Source organism: Cervus elaphus, chromosome 27 (assembly GCF_910594005.1).
Source record: "Cervus elaphus chromosome 27, mCerEla1.1, whole genome shotgun sequence".
Lineage (NCBI taxonomy): Eukaryota > Metazoa > Chordata > Mammalia > Artiodactyla > Cervidae > Cervus > Cervus elaphus.
Genome location: NC_057841.1, coordinates 52,653,082 through 52,666,380, shown reverse-complemented (window position 1 = coordinate 52,666,380; position 13,299 = coordinate 52,653,082).

Genomic DNA, 13,299 nt, shown 5'->3' with positions numbered 1-13,299 from the left:
TTTTTTCTTAAGTGCTGGAATCATTTTTGCTTCACCAGAAATTGTCTCTGGCTCTATGGATACCATTATAAAATGTATAGGCAAGAAGAGACTGTAGTTTCTATGATCCCAGCACTAGTCTAAGCCAGCCTCTGTCCTAGGCATCAGGAATTTTACTAGTGACAGATACAATAAGCAGCCCAGCTTATGTGAATAATTTTCACAGAGAAAGAAAATTGCAGCTGAGTAGATTACACACAAATGTGTTTTTAATATTTTTAATATAAATAGCACACACAGACACACAAGTCTCCAGTGAAAGCATAATGAGTTCCAGTGATTTCTCCAGGGCAATCAGTCAAATATCAAAGACCAGAATATACATTCTGTTCAACTAAGTCAAGAATATAACAATCTAAATCTCTCAGGAAGTACCCAAACTGAGTCCACATAAAGGGTATCTCATGGCCAGGATACATGTTCGCCAGGAGGGAAAGCAAAGATTAGTGAATGTGTTAGGAACGTATGCTTGCACATTGTAAACTAGTGCCTTTGTTTTCACAGAAGTTCTGATCTGTCAGTTACTTGTTGCCTGTCAGTTACTGGGATTGTGCTTGAATTCTTGAAGAGTGAGTGAATTACTTAAGCATCATTTCCTAGGAGGCATTCAACCTCAAGAAATCATTTCACAGATGCTATAGACTGAATGTTTGTGTACTGCCCCCAACCCCAAATTCGTAAACTGAAGCCTAATCTCCCAAAGTGATGGTATTGGGAGGCGTGGGGCTTTGGGAGGTGCTTAGGTCATGGGGGTGGTGCTCTCAGGAGTGGGATTCGTGCCCTTACACAAGAATCCCCAGAGAGCCCCTTCATTTATTCCATGCCCTCACCTATGCAGACATGGTGAGAAGACAGCCATCTCTAAATCAGGAAGCATCTCCCACCAGACACTGACTCTGCCAGCGCCTTGATCTTGGACCTTCTGACCTCCAGGATGTGAGGTAAACATTTCTGCTGTCCGTAAGCCACCCAGTCTCGGGGACTGCTACAGCAGCCTGAAAAGACTTGGACAACAGAGTAACAGTTCTCAGGAAGGCCCAGCATTTCAAAAGAGGTAGTAAACAACCATCTTTCTCTGTAAACTAAAAATATGACTCATTTATTGTGGGATAATAAGAAATGGTTGATCTTTGTCCCTCGTTCCCAGCAAGAAGCTCCTCAACCCCTAGGAATTTCCTGAGTGCCAGGAGTATCTTCTGTTCTTCACAGGGAGCCCCTTTCATCACACCTGTTTACACTAATGAGGGGACTTAGGGTGAGGCCACTACATAAACTCAGGATGGGGACGGTCACCAGAAAGACCAAGTGATTAGAGGACTGGAACTTTTAGGCCCAGCCACAGTCTCTGGGTATGGACAGGGGGAAAGGCTATAAATTAAGCTCTATAAAAACTCATGGAACCCAACAGAACATTGTAAAACAATTATCTCCCAACTAAAAAAAAAAACTGCTGAATGATGAGATCAGACGAGCTGCTCGGTAGGTGACCACTCCCACATGCTAGGAGGGTGGCACACCCCAGTTCTATTGGACAGAAATTCCTGAGCTCAGGAGCCTCCCGGCCTCGCCCTGGATACCTCTTCATCTGGCTGTTCCTCTGATTCCTTTCTAATAAACTAGTGTTGTTCAGTTGCTCAGTCATGTCTGACTCTTTGTGACTCCATGGACTGTAGCCCATCAGGTTCACCTGTCCATGGGATTCTCCAGGCAAGAATACTGGAGCGGGTTGCCATTTCCTTCTCCAGGGGATCTTCCTGACCCAGGGAAGGAACCCACATCTCCTGCGTTGGCAGGCAAGTTCTTTACTGCTGAGCCACCAGGGAAGCCCTTAAGTGAAGGGAAGAAGTGAGGTCGCTCAGTTGTGTCTGACTCTGTGACCCTGTGGACTGTAGCCCACCAGGCTCCTCTGTCCATGGGATTTTCCAGGCAAGAATACTGGAGTGGGTTGCCTTTTCCTTCTCCAAGGGAAGCCCTTAATAAACTAGTAAATGTAAGTGAATGTTTCTCTAAATTCTGTGAGCCACTCTAGCTCTAGCAAAGAAATCAAACCTGATGAGGGAGTCACGGGGACTTCTGATCTATAGCTGTTCTGTCGTAAGCACAGGCAACAACCTAGACTTGTGACTGGCATCTGAAGGGGGTGCAGTTTTGTGGGACCGAGCCCGTAACATGTGGGATCTGAGGCTATCTCCAGGTAGACAGCGTGGACACTGAGTTGCAGGCAGGACGCTCAGTCAGCGTCGACTGAGAGCTGGAGAACTGCTTGACGGTGTTGAAAAAAGCACACTGTGGGTTTATGAATGATTAATGCCTGCTCCTCAGTTTGTTTTCGTCTTCTGGAAGAAAATCTATTTATGATCATATTATAGTTATGCCTGGTTTGTAACCTATAGATTACAGAAACGGACAGGAGGCACTTTGCAATATTAAAAAACATATGAAGCTATGAAGCACTCTTCTAAGTTTTAGTACACCAGTCTCGGTTTACAATTATTCTCAGGATTTTATTAAATAAAGACAGCTGCTCTTCAATTTTGGCTAAGATGAGCAAAACTCCTGCCTGATATGGACAGATGTGGCTGATCATAATAGACTTCCACTTAGCTTTTCTCTTAACTATAAAGACAACTGGCTGACCAAAAAAAAAGAGAAGTTCCGATTACAATGTGCACACGGTCTGCAATGGATGGAGTTGGTGCCAGAGTCACTTGGGAAATTCAATTCAGAAGGATCAGAGTTTTGATTACGCTTTCTTGAGTTGTCAAGAGGAAGAGGAGCCCCCCAAATCATTCAATGACCCAGGGCATGGTAAAAGAGCACTGGCTTGAGAGGGTGGTGTACAGCTTCTGCTGCTCACTGGCCGTATACATCGGGCAAAGATTCTCCCCTTGCTGGGTTATAGCTTTCTCATCTCTAAAATGGGAGTGCTCATCCACTGTATCACACTCTTCTTGGCCACCACCTCAGATCCTTGTGGTCTCATCTTATTTGGGCTGGCCACAACAGGGGCTGTCCTTGCTCAGGGACTCCGAGAGCTCCTCACTCACCTCCTGCCCTGAGGCTCACCTGTTTCCTCTGATGTGTGAGATGCCACAAGACGCACTGGGTGCCCTTGCGTATAGTGGACAGGGGAGTTAAGGTGCTCAGGTGAAATTTTCTCCAGTGGGTTCTGGGAAGCAGCAGATAAATTCTCTTCACTTTCTCCCCAAGACAGATCATTCAAGATGCAACAGGTCATGTGGCCTCTCAGACAAGACAAGATTAGGCCATCAGTTGCACTTGAACACGAGTGGCAGCTGGGTCCTGAAGATGCCTGTTTATTTTCTCTCCTTCCCTCTCTGCCCTGCTCTCTTTTTCCCAACTCCAGCTTCCTAGGCAGGACTGCATTTCCTAATAAAGTGTGCTCATTTGCTTAGTCATGTCCGACTCGATGCAGCCCCATGGACGGGAGCTCGCCAGGCTCCTCTGTCCATGGAATTTTCCAGGCAAGAATACTGAAGCGGGTTGCCACTTCCTTCTTCAAGGGATCTTCTCCACTCAGGGATCAAACTCCAGTCTCTTGAGTCTCCTGTACTGGCAGGTGGATATTTTACCACTAGCGCGACCTGGAAAGCCCCTCCTAATAAAGTAGTGAAATAAGTTTTTTTCTTAGAATCTGCTTTGGGGATCCCAAGCTAAGACACTAAGATAAATGATTGCTCAGTGTCCTGAAGATTTTCAGAGGAGTTTAGTCCCTACTCCCACCCACTCTGTGCAGGCAGAGGAGGACTGCAAGGCAAGCATGTGAAGTTCATTTAAAGCTCAGACATTAAAACATATTTGAAAGCTCTTGGACTATTTAATGTTGCGGCAAGTTTGGGAGAAGTCAGGGGGCGACATGAGTTTCTAATGGTGGGTTCTGAATGCACCTGCAGGGAACACTACGGCCTAAGGAATCTTAGGAGAAAAACCAGGAGAGTAGCTGGACTCTGGATTGGAGAGACAGGATTTGAACTTGTCATCACAATGTGGGTAGGAAAGAATCTGTATTTGAGTTTCAGCTTCCCAGAAAGCAAGTCAAATGGACAGAGGGTCGAGGAGAGACTCAAATACCAATGCAGCAACTCTCTCTATTGACCATGCAAAGTCATTCACCTTTCTGTCCACATTTTTCCTACTAAAACAACACTGATTTGTTCAAATAGAAGGTTGAGATCTATTGATCTCAGGAGCTTAATCCTTTCCCAGACCTCCAGAGGATGAATCATGATTGATTTAAGGACCAACATGTGACCCAGTTCTGGCTAATGAAACATAGCAAGTAGTCTGCTAAAGAGAACTCCCTTCCTGAATTAAAAGGTTGCAAAGAGACAAAGGTTGCCACATTCTTCCTGTCCTGAATATAGATGCCTGGTGCTACAGCAATTGCACTGTGATCTTGAGGCAACAAGCATGGGAAGAAGGCCAAGAGAATCTCAGGGATGTTGGTCCTGGCATCTTTGAGCCACTAAGCTGGTTTCAGCAGCTGCACTTCATCGTTTTTGTGTGCTTATTTACTTCAGATTCTGTTAGTAGGGTTTTCTGTTATGGCAAAAAAAATCACTCCTGAGCCTAGAAAGATGTGATGGAGAAACCAGAAAGACAAAGATGCAGAAGGCACAGTTTGAGGAGGAGAGAGTGGCTGCCAGTAAAAATGCTACAGAAAAATCAAAAGAAAGATGAGACTGGAAAACATGCATATCAAGTAAGAAGTCACTGGTGAACTACATGAGAGCCATTTCAGAAAGGCTGATGGGGCAAAAGCCAGATTTCAGGGGGCCAAGAGGAAAAGAACACAAGGATGGATACATCAAATGTAGACAGTTCTTTCAAGAGGTTTTGACTGTGTATGTACCAAGAGCCTTCAAATGTTGTTGAGCTTTGACCTAGATTTTTCACTTCTAGAGATCTATTCAAAGAAAATGATTAGAGATACCGCAAAGATTTAAGTATAAGGATAATTGCAGTTTTATCTATAATAGAGAAACATCAGCAACAACATAAATATCACACAATTGGAAAATTGTTAAATAAATTATGATATGCTTCATTCTGGAATACTGTTCCAGCCAATATATGTGATATTTTGAAAGAATTTTTTAACAGTGTGGAATAATATTCATAATGAATCAAGAAAAAAAAAAGAGCAGGCTGTAAAAATACAATTATAAATTTATGTGTAATATTAATATACTATTTATATGCAAAGAGAAAGGCAGGAAAGAAAAACATTAAACTATCACAAGTTACAGGAAAACTTCTTAAATTTATACTTTCCTCTATATGTTTCTAAATTAGCATTTGTTTTCTATGCAGCCTTTGTTTCCCAACCACCTTCCTAGCAGCATCACAGCCCCCTCCAAGTCCAGGTGCTTATGCCTTAGGTTAGGTTATTCGGGACCTCAAGAAGGCATGAGTGATAAAAGTTATTTTCCCCTGGATAGATTTTATTATAGATCATTCTCTGGTTTTCCTTAAGAACAAATGAGGAACATGATTATTAGGCTGTCAGCCATCCTATTACATTTAAATTTAATTCTTCTCCAGGCACACAGAGGCCTGTTGTGACATTCCTCACAGCAAAGGAAGGAATCCACTACCCAGCCTAGAGATCTTCCCACTTCCTCCCACGCAAAATGTTTCTGGGTGTACGTCACAGTGTGGTTATGGGGTCGCATGAAGTTACTAATATGCAAAGTCTTTGTGAACCACAAGATGGGGAAGCCAAAGTCTAAAGTGGATACCCTGTCCCATTTTACTTTTCTTGACTCCACGCCATTCAGAAACTCCTCAAGCAAAGAACTGATCCTGGAACCTGGGTATCTGAAAGAAGCAAGGAAAGTGGGCCATTCTGGTCTGTGGACCATAGGGGCTGAGTGCAGGAAAAATGGTGCTGTCCTAAAGCTGCCATCGCCAAAAAGGAGATGGTGAGTAAAAAAAAGAACAAATGGGCTCCAAATGCTGCTTAGATATGAATGAATCAGGGATGTTCTGAAGCAGCACGATGAGAAAACGAAGCATGAAAGACTTACCTGGAGTCAAAACACGTGACAGTGATCTTCTATAGTAAAATGGCTGCCATATCTTGAAAAGAGCTAGAGTTAGTTGCTCATTCATCCCGCAGGTGTTTCCTGGACACTTGCTATGTACATAGTAAATTCTAGACACAGGGGTGAAAATAAAGAGATCTTTGTTCCTGGTTTCACGCTGCAGGCACTTGGAAGTCAGTAGAAAAGCTAAAAGATTTGACACAGCAAAAAGATAAGGTCACAAGGCAGTAGGAGACAAGTGACAAGTAAGGTCTCAACAAAAGTGCTAGAATTTGAAAGAGGGAGAGGTGATTTGAGGCTAGAGTTCAGGGGAAGCTTTTGTTCAGGAGATGGCTTCCCTGATAGCTCAGTTGGTAAAGAATCTGCCTGCAATGCAGGAGACCCTAGTTTGGTTCTTGGGTTCGGAAGATCCGCTGGAGAAGGGATAGGCTACCCACTCCAGTATTCTTGGGTTTCCCTTGTGGCTCAGCTGGCAAAGAATCTGCCTGCAGTGTGGGAGACCTGGGTTTGATCGGGGTTGGGAAGATCCCCTGGAGAAGGGAAAGGCTACCCACTCCAGTATTCTGGCCTGGAGAATTCCATGGACTATACAGAATCGCAAAGAGTCAGACACGACTGAGCAACTTTCACTTTCAGGCGAAGTTTTGATCAGGGGATGCAAACTGACCTTGAACTTGAAAAAGGCATAGAAATTAAACAATCAAAAAAAGAGCAATAATCTAGGGGCAGGGAGGAGCACCAGCAATGACAAGGAAGCAGGAATGAACGCAGGACGCGGAGGCAGCAGTAATCTCAGGGGTAACCTCTGAGTGGGGAAACAACGGCCAGCAAGTTCAGAGAAATAACTGACACCTTGATGGCCTCCTGAAAAGGGTTTCAAAATGTCACTGAGGCTAATCCTGTGCCTTCGCGTGGAGAAACTCAGACATCGTGCCTCTCTCAGGACAACTCTACAGACCACGTGTGAGAAGCAGCCGCTGGGGGAGCCCGGGAGCCCCAGGTCCTCCGGTCAGTGGGAGCGGCCAGTGCCTCAGGTGGAAACCTGAGGGAGATTTTTCAGGGGAGGCGGCTTACAAAACACCCAACAGTGCTTTCTGGGAGAGGTCTGGCTGAGGGGCACTGAAAACAGAGATTTGAGGAAATTCCCTCAGGGTTTCTGGACTTGCAATCTCAGCAGATCTGGAAAATAATGGCAAGTTGAAAGGAAGCTGTGGAAAACGTACGTCTTCCCTCCCCGCCGCCCCCGAAGTCCTGCAGTACAGCTTCCGGTGGTGAGGAGATGGCCGCGCCCAGCAAGCGGAGGCGGTGATTGAAGGTCATGAGTTCCTAGTTTTTCAGAGATGGTTCACTATGCTTATGGTTGATGTAGGTCCTAACCCTTGGTTTACCTCTCAATCCCTTCTCTTTTAGGCAATAACAGTAATGTTCTCTCATTCTTTTGGGTCCAAAGAGATTTTCAGCTGGTTCTATTTTAAGTCACACACAAATATAAATGTGAGTGTGGGAACGGGTCAGTTTGGGGTAGATGCTTTTTCCCTCTCTTGGTGACTCAACGTCAGGCACAATATCCACCCTTAGCTCAGGCAGTAGTGGAGACCCATGAACGGACGCCCACTCATCTGCAACTGTGCACTCGGTTTCCATGTGACTCTGGAGCAGTTGATGCCAAGACACCATTTCTCACCTATCACTGTGAAAAACACCTAAATATTTGACAACCCCTTGTTGGCAAAGCTTTGGGGAAAGTTATTCCCATATGACTGAAGGAGGGCAAAGTGGTATAAACCTATGGAAGAAAATGAGGCAAAATCTGCCAAAATTACATAATGCATATATATATGCTTTGCCCTAATAATTCCACTTTCAGGAATTCATCTAAAGTTAATCTTATACACATATGAAAGAGTGGTTATCAAAGGGGCTCACTGCAGCCTAGTCTGTGAGAGTAAAAGACAAAACAACCCAAGTCCATTCAAAAAGCTGTGTAAATAAATTAGGATTCATCAACCCAAGGGAGAAACATGTAACTTTACAAAAAGGAATGAAAGAAAGTTATATCAACTGATATGAAAAATATTTTCAGGATGTGATAAATAAATAAAGAACTAGGTGCAAACAGGGTACAGTGTCTCCATTTCCAAGAATGACCTGATAGAAACAGTAACTCCCCATTTCAGTAGCCAAGACACAATCAGAAGGAGTCATGTTTCAATCAACATGTATGATTGGGTAGACAGAGAATCCAAAGACATCAAACCTATGGAAAGTAGTAAAAGTTAATTTAGCAAGGTTGCAGAAGACAAGATCAATACGAAAATTCAATTGTATTTCTCTATAGTAGCAACAAACAACATGGAGAATTAAATCGCTAAAAACTACTATTTATATCATCAAAAAGCATAAAATACTTAGGAATAAGCTTAAAAAGGGATGCACATGACCTTTACACTAAAAACTACAAAATACTGCTAAATAAAAGGACAGATCCTGGAGAAGGAAATGGCAACCCACTCCAGTATTTTGTCTGGAGAACCCCACGGACAGAGAAGCCTGGTGGGCTACAGTCTATGGAGTCACAAAGAGTGGGACATGACTGACTGAATAACAAAATGGAGAGACAGAGTGATTGGAAGACTCAGTAATGTCAAGATGTTAGTCCTTATCACAGCCATGTTTCCCAGAGATGTGAGTGGGAAGATTATCTCCATTTTACCCACTTCTCTCTAAGCTTAGGTGTGAATTTGTGAGACTTGGGAGGACAAATCTGAGAGACAGACTTTTGGAAAGCCCAGAATCACCTCTGCTCTTTGATAGCGAGCCACTGTTATTGAGCCAGTTTTGTGCCCGACCTTTACCCTCAAAAGGAGTTCTTCCCCAGGTGACACCTCCATCTCTCAGGCAAATTGTAAGGAGAAGACCTTTAAGGAGATCATGTGACAAAGACATAAAGATATAAATCTTGACCTGATAGCGCATAAACTGAATGTTAGCCTTATATTGCCCATGGCAGCAGTATATGATTTTGTTCAAGGAATTTTAAGTTTCTCAAAAGGAGGAAATTATGTTCTGAGTACATTTTCCACACCCCAGCCCAGCCCTATCCAATAGGACTTCCTGCAATGATAGCCATGCTGTACATTGATACAGTAACCACTAAGCACAAGTGGCACTTAAACATCTGAAATGTGGCTAGGGGGACTGAGAAACTGAATTTTAAATTTTATCTCATTTTACCTAATCAAAATTTAAATTTAAAAAGCAACATGAGCTGGTGGCTCCCAAATTGGAGTGCACAGGTTGAGTCCTTTCAAATCCCAAAGAAGTCCCTACAGATCCTAACCACATCATAGCAACCTTTGTCAATTGCCCCACAACCCCCCAGATCAGAGTTCCAGAACTATTCAAGGCAAATGAATGATATCTCATCAGCAGAATTAAACATGTCCTCTGAGCCCAGATGTAGTTTCCTCTTTCTTTGGTCTCCTGAACACTGCTTACCTGGACTAAGCTACATAATATTTAACAATCGCCATTTATTAAAAGGCAGAGACATTACTTTGTCAACAAAAGTCCATCTAGTCAAGGCTATAGTTTTTCCAGTGGTCATGTATGGATGTGAGAGTTGGACTATAAAGAAAGCGGAGCACCGAAGAATTGATGCTTTTGAACTGTGGTGTTGGAGAAGACTCTTGAGAGTCCTTTGGACTGCAAGGAGACCCAACCAGTCCATCCTAAAGGAGATCAGTCCTGGATGTTCATTGGAAGGACTGATGTTCAAGCTGAAACTCCAATACTTTGGCCACCTGATGTGAAGAGCTGACTTATTGGAAAAGACCCTGATGCTGGGAAAGATTGAAGGCGGGAGGAGAAGGGGATGAGAGAGGATGATATGGTTGGATGGCATCACTGACTCAATGGACATGAGTTTGGGTAAACTCTGGGAGTTGGTGATGGACAGGGAGGCCTGGCGTGCTGCGGTTCATGGGGTCGCAAAGAGTTGGACACGACTAAGCGACTGAACTGAACTGAACTGAAGGTAGATGATACGAGGGAGAAGTAAGGGGAAACATTTGACCAAAGTTGGATCTTCCTGTGCTTATCTTCGTCACTCCATCCATTATATATGTATTCAATAAATCTGCTCATCCCCTGTGCCCTGGTCACATTCCATGGACACTGCCAGTCCTAAGCAAGCTAATGACAATGTTTAGCTTCTCTGCCTCTTGTGCTTCTCATCAACCATCACAAACTCTGCCAGCACTCAAAGCCTGTCATTCTTTTAGGCAAAGACTGTTAAGATGCCCATGAAATGGTGTCGTAGGAAACTCCAAGAGACCATCCCTTTATAAAAACAGTGAATAATGTCAAATCAATTTTATTGGGACTCTAGAGATGAGTCAAAGGTTTATAGCAGCCAGATGAATGTTTAAACAAGAAAAAGGTGGCTGAATATTGGTAGGAAATCTCTGTGACATTGTAGCTTATTCTGGCTCCATCCCCACCTCCCTGGATTGTCTGCAGTCTTAAAGACGGAGCCTACATTGCTGGCGTGGGCTCCTGGTGCTGGTGGATATAGAGCAGATCTGGTGCTCAAATAATTATGGTTGTTTAGTTTGACCTGAACGGTGGCTCCCTCTTGTTCATATTTTACTTAGACTGGAACTCTCACAGAGTAGAGAGGCAGCTGCCTGAAGGGACATTTGTCAGAAATACTTAAAGGCAAATGTATTAGCCACTGCTTCCAGAGGAAGGGATAACAGTTGGCACACAGTATACATACCCAAGAGCTTGGGAAGAAAGGATGGAGAGTGAGATTATTTAGGAATAAGGGCTTTGAAAACCCAGATTCCTAGGAATCTAGAAGGCCACACACATGCCCAGGGCAGGGCATATGCTTTGAAAAGGCCAGAGAAGGCTTTACGCGTTTACCTCTGGTTGACCTTCATGTTCTGCAGAAGCAGGAAGTGAAGGCTAAGGCAGAGTTGTAACCTGCCCAGTGTAGAGTGGGAGATACACCCCAACACACACATGCACACACATCTGCACAGACCTGGATTTTTGTGTGTGTTTAGTTCTGGGCATTTTAGGAAATCTGTTGAATCACTGTTAAGTCGCTTCAGTTGTGTCTGACCCTTCATGACCCTATAGACTGTAGCCTACCAGTCTCCTCTTGTCCATGGGATTCTCTAGGGCAGAACACTGGAGCGGGTTGCCATTTCCTTCTCCAGGGGATCTTCCCAAACCAGGGATCAAGCCCAAATCTCTTACGTCTCCTGCGCTGGCAGGTGGGTTCTTTACCACTAGTGCCACTTGGGAAGCTAGCTGACAATTAAGCGAAACAAGCAGACTTCAGTGGCCACACATGACAAAGAATAGATTTTTTTTAATTGGTTCAGAAAAAGTCACAAAACAAAAAACAAACAGTAACCACAAGCATCAACAAGAAACCCTGAGAAAGGAGGAGAATCTGATTTCTAGAGTTGGCATTCAAGATGTCTAGTTTTCAACAACAAGAAATGATGAAGCCTGCAAATAAACATGGGTAAGAGGAAATAGGAAGTGAGTATCAAAAGGGTACAGGGCTTTTTAGGGGAACATTATGAAATGTTCTAGAATTAGATAGTGGGAATGGCTGAATCACAATCACAACATTGTGATTATATTGGAAACCACAGTACTGTACATTTTTAAATGGTTAAAATGGTGACTATTATGTGAATTTTACCTCAAAAAAAAAAAAAAAAGACACAGCAAAATGGATTTTTAAGCAGTATGCTGCGGCTTTGCTTTGATACAGTTTAATGAAGTCATTTTGTAAATTTCCTCAGTCGTTCCCTTTTTTGTCTTCAGACACACACCTCAGTAATCCCAGGTCAGCCAGGATCACTGTTTAAATGATCTGTAGTTGGAGGCTTACTTCTGGGTGGCATTTGCCCCTGGGTCGTGATGGCAGTTTCAGACTGTCACATGAGATGCATGGTTTTATCCCAACATCTCCTCCATGCAACACATCTAAAACCTGGCCCTGATTTCTTCCCATATTCGTCTCCCTCCATCACTCTACATCAGCAAAGGGTGTTTCTCCATGCCATTTTAGATAGCTCACTTATACCTTATCCAATTAACCCCCACGTCTGGATATTTAACCTTCTAAATGGCTTTCAAATAAATTTACTTCTGTTCATCACCACTGCCACCACCTTTGTTCAATATGCCCCCATTCCTTATCTATACTATTTAATAATAGATGCTCAGCTGGCCTCACCACATGTTCTCTTGACCCTTTTCAGTCTATTTCCCCTACTCTATTCATTTGCATTTTTAAAATGCAAATCTAATTATTTCACTCCTCCATTTAAAGCCTTTAATTGGCTCCTCATTGCTCTTAGAATAAAATCCTCAAGCGTTGAAATGGTCTGCAAAGTCCTGTGTGACCTGGTTCCTGCCCACCTCCCCAGCCTCCCCATGGAGTCACTGCACTCCACTCATGGAAACTTCTGTTTCCCGCTTTGTTGTATAGTTGTATAGTTGATAAGTTGTGCCCAACTCTTTTATGACCCCATGGACTGTAGCCTGCCAGGCACCTCTGTCCATGGAATTCTCCAGGCCAGAATACTGGAGTGGGTAGCCTTTCCATTTTCCAGGGGATCTTCCCAACCCAGGGATTGAACCCAGGTCCCCTGCATTGCAGGCAGATACATTACTACTGAGTCATCTGGGAAGCTTGTTTCCCCTTACCTCAGAGTAATCATATACACACTCATTTCTTCCTAGAACATCTTATGTCCTTGCCTCTCTGCACTTACCCAGTCCTACCCATTTTCAGAACTCAAATGAAAGATCACTTCATGAAGGAAGTCTTCCTGGCTCCTCAGGGTTAGGGGAAGTCCCCCTTAAAAGGCTAAGTGCCCAGGGCTTCTCCTCTATAGTACATCTTACTCTCATCATCAGATCTAGTCCCTTAAATTTACTTCTCACTTCCAGTGCAAGGAGATCCAACCAGTCCATCCTAAAGGAGATCAGTCCTGGGTGTTCATTGGAAGGACTGATGCTGAAGCTGAAACTCCAATACTTTGGCCACCTCATGCGAAGAGTTGACTCATTGGAAAGGACCCTGATGCTGGGAGGGATTGGGGGCAGGAGGAGAAGGGGACGACAGAGGATGAGATGGCTGGATGGCATCACCAACTCC